The following is a 4,213-nucleotide window of genomic DNA, read 5'->3' as shown; positions in this document are numbered from 1 at the left end:
TCTCTTTAAGAGAGGGTCTCTCAGGCCCAACCCATTAAAGATTAATGCTTACTTACCGTATTCTATAAATGCCTACTTACATTATCCTTAATGCGTACTTTCCGTATGCTTAATGCCTACTTACAATTTCTTAAATGTATACTTACATTATTCTTAATGTCTACATATAATATTTTAAAAAATATATAATAGGCCGGCCCAATTAGAGATGGTCTCTCACAAGAATTTGTGATAAACAATAATTGGGTATATTTTCAACAACCATAGAGAATAGGTCGGCTTCATGGTTACTAAAATCACGATTCTAATCTACGAGTTCACAATTTTACGATCCAAAAATAAGCGAACGATTCAAATTAAAGGTAGAATCGTAAGATGGTAGAATCTTACGTATCTAATTAAAATAAAATTTGTAGAGCTAGAATCATAACACGATTCTACGATTTAACGATTCGTTTCTACAAATTTATTCTTAATTTTTTTTATTTTTTTTATGTACCAAATTTTCTTACAATTTAACAATCTATCATCGTAATTTATAAAAAATAAATTTCTTCATCGGTATGAAGATTTAAACTAACTATTAAATATTTTTCTATTTTACTTTTTAAAATGAAGTGAATGAAACTTTAATTATTAACTTAAACTTTAAAAGTGATTAATTATGACTAAATAGCAAATTTAAGTTTATTGTAGAATCTTTCGATTCTACCGACACGTTTCTACAGGCCAGAATGATTCCAAGTAAAATCTCAACTTTAACAACTTTGATAGGCTTATTTAAAAATAATCAATAGTTGAGTTTATTTTTAGCGGATCACACAAGGATTGGTTTTTTTTATTTTACTCTTAAGTACTTGCATTGTGTCCGTATTCTCATCAGTTGAATATGAATAAACCACACACACTTTATTATGTACATGTCCCTATCAAGGATTAGACACAATTAATTTGTACTAAATTTATGGTAAGCGTTAAGGTTTCTCTCAAGAGAGATTGTTGGTCCAAAGGCTGATTTTGCTAAGTTCGTGTTGTAATGAGATCCCCTTAATGATTTTGTCTACACAAATAGAAAGAGTTAGAAGGACACAAAGATGTTCTCCGAGGACCTTTGACGCCCAAGCTAGTAATATTCAGATACGAATACTTAGCAAGCCCTATCTCAAGTGCATAGCGGCTGTTATCTTGGAAGAACCGAACCATAATTTGTTTATGGGGTGAGGCCTAAGTAATTGCTCTTGTCTCACAAGGGTTAACAAAGTTATTCAATGCAGGAATAATTGAATGCAATAAGTGTGGTTTATTCTCAGTGAATGCAATTTATAGAAAAGCTTATATCAATAGTAAGATCAGTAACAATTTCGATACTTTAAAGAAAAGAGCCCAGGGCTCTTTACTTTACTTGCAACGACAAATTGGATTCGACCATTGCTGACATTTCTTTGAGCTCAGTTGTGGGACTCACAAATCCAAAAACCATGAACTTAAGAGGAAAAATTAAGGAGGAGGTGATACTATTGATAAATCTTGGAGCCACAAATAATTTTTTTTCCATTAAAACCGTCCAGAAACTTCACCTACCCTATTCATCCATGGTCGAATTCGAGGTGACTTTGGGAAATGGGGAACGTATTCAGGGGGAAGGGGAGTGCAAACAGTTTGAAATTGAGGTGCACAGGTTGAAAATTTGTGATGATTTTTTTGCTTCTGGAGCTAGGGAGTTTAGATTTAATTATGGGCTTGCAATGGTCAGAGATATTGGAAAAAAAAATCACTACAAGCAAGAGAGTGCAAATAATGAAGTTTACATCGGAAGGTCAGTTTGTGGAATTAAAAGGGGATCCTTCATTAGGGGTCACTCAAATTTCAATACGGCCATGGAACAAATCTTAAAAAAAGAAAAACAGGTTCCTTTAAAAATACCAATCCATTTTTGCTGAACCAAATACACTTCCCTCAAACTGTCATCATGATCATAGCATCAGCTTGAAGGAGGGAGTTAACCCTGTCAACGTAAATACAGCTTCCCACAGATGTAGAAAAACAAAATTCAAAAAATGGTAGGTGATATTGATGCGATTATGCATGTGAAATGATGAATTTTAATCGCGAAATTGAACCGTGACTCAAACCTAGGATATTCCAAGACTGATATCAGTGTCTTGATAAGAGTTGGACTGCCAAGCCTCTTTTCAACACAACACCGATTCTTTCCTTTGATCAATCAATGGAATGCTCAGCGTTCTTGGATAGAACGAAGTGTAATCTTGAAGACTGATCAAGGGTTTACACATTCATGAAGGGTAGACTGACCCTTAGTAACCCAATTGCAAGCAATTGAAGAAAATTCAAACACTTGAAATTTTCTGAAAAAAACTTTTATTCAACAATCAACGTCCTTTTACAATGATTGAGTCCTCTATATATAGGACTTATTTTCATGATCAAAGCAAGGAAGGATTATACACTTAGGCATCTAATCATAACGGTCATATTTACACGTGCATATTAAAATTAAGACAAACAGAATACAAAGGACTCTTCTGTCAGCGTTCCTCTGATGACTGCACGACCTTTGCCTCGATTTTCCATGTGCTTCCAATGATCATGAGCAGCACCCTTGGGCCATGGTGGCTAGGTCCAAGGGTTTACACATTCTCTTTGTTCCTTTGATGTCTCAAGCCTTTGTTCCTGCTTTCCCATAATTAGTTCTCTATCTTCTTTATTATTTTGGCTTGTATTGAACTCATCATTATGTGTAGATGATGGCCTTGTATGCATAAGATCAGAAGCATCAAAATGGTTTTTGTTGCTTTTGTTGTTGCCGTCCTTTGGTCCCTTTGGATTGTTTCTTGAGTCTTGGCCTTCCTTAATTAATTCACCTTTTGGTGGAATATCTTGGCTTGAACTTAAATCATCAAGACTCAATGTTGACGGCCTTAGTACAAAACCATGTGCATTATCATCAAAATCAGAACCAACAACATTGCTTCTATTGTTGTGGTTCTTGCTGTTGTTGTTGTCTATGGGTTTCCTTAGGTTATTAGTGCTATCTTCATGTGAGCCTAGCTGATTTGGCTCAATCTCCCCTTCTTGAAAAGGAATTGACCTCAATTCCAAGTCCGTGTAAGAAGGTGTCAAGTCTCCAATGCTGAATGTGGGTGAGACACCATAGTTGTTGGGCAAACCCACAGTATATGCATTTTCTCCTGAACCTGAGCATGCATGTATGTACTGAGTTGTGGCTATTTGCTTCTCTGCGTTCCATGCACCTTTGTCCTACAATGATAAACAAACTAAAGTAGTAGGAGTCATAGGATTTAAGCCACTCATACATTTAAATGGAACATACTTAGAAGTTAAACTAGTACATCTATTATATGCAAATTCAGTGTGGACTAATTTTTCACTCCAATCTTTGTTGTTCTTCTTAATTAATGTCCTTAAGATATTTCCCCATGTCCCATTGGTCACTTTCTTTTGACCATCCGTTTGAGGGTGGTATGCAGTTCTGAACAACAACTTAGTTCTCATCATGGTCCGTAAACTAGCCCAAAAGTTGCGTAGAAATTTAGAGTCTCTATCACTTACAATGCTTTGGGGTATGCCATGTAGTCTAATGATCTCATCAAAGGATAGTTTGGTTATGTGCCTAACATCACTAGTCTTAGCATCACATTCCTTCCTTCTTAATAGGTGTGCAGGTGATGGCTTGGTCTTTGTAGGAGGTATGGTTTTGTGAGGGGGTAGTGGCATCAACTCCTTAGTCTTACCCTCGTGTCTTAGGGAATATATATTGGTGAAGCCATTGTGTATGGTTTTCCTATCATGTTTCCAAGGCCTCCCGAGCAACACATGACAAGCATTCATGGCTAAAACATCGCAAAGCACTTGGTCGTGGTATGTGCCTATGCTAAAACTCACCAAGCATTGTTTACTAACCGCATTCCCCGTGCTATCATCTAACCACCTTAATTTGTAACGTCGAGGATGAGGTTTAGTGGTCAATCCCAAGATTTTGACTAGCTCTATGCTCACACAGTTGGATTCACTGCCTCCATCAATGATCAAATCACATAGCTTATTCCCGATCTTACATTTTGTTTGAAAAATGTTCTCTCTTTGGTCTGAATTCTTGACCTGTGGGACCATGTGAAGGTTTCTCCTGATCAACAGATTGTGAAGCTCCTCCTCGGGGTAAATACGCTATATA

The sequence above is a fragment of the Amaranthus tricolor genome, chromosome 11, assembly GCF_026212465.1.
Source record: "Amaranthus tricolor cultivar Red isolate AtriRed21 chromosome 11, ASM2621246v1, whole genome shotgun sequence".
NCBI classification, from domain to species: Eukaryota; Viridiplantae; Streptophyta; class Magnoliopsida; order Caryophyllales; family Amaranthaceae; genus Amaranthus; species Amaranthus tricolor.
Note: the sequence above shows the minus strand (reverse complement) of the source record.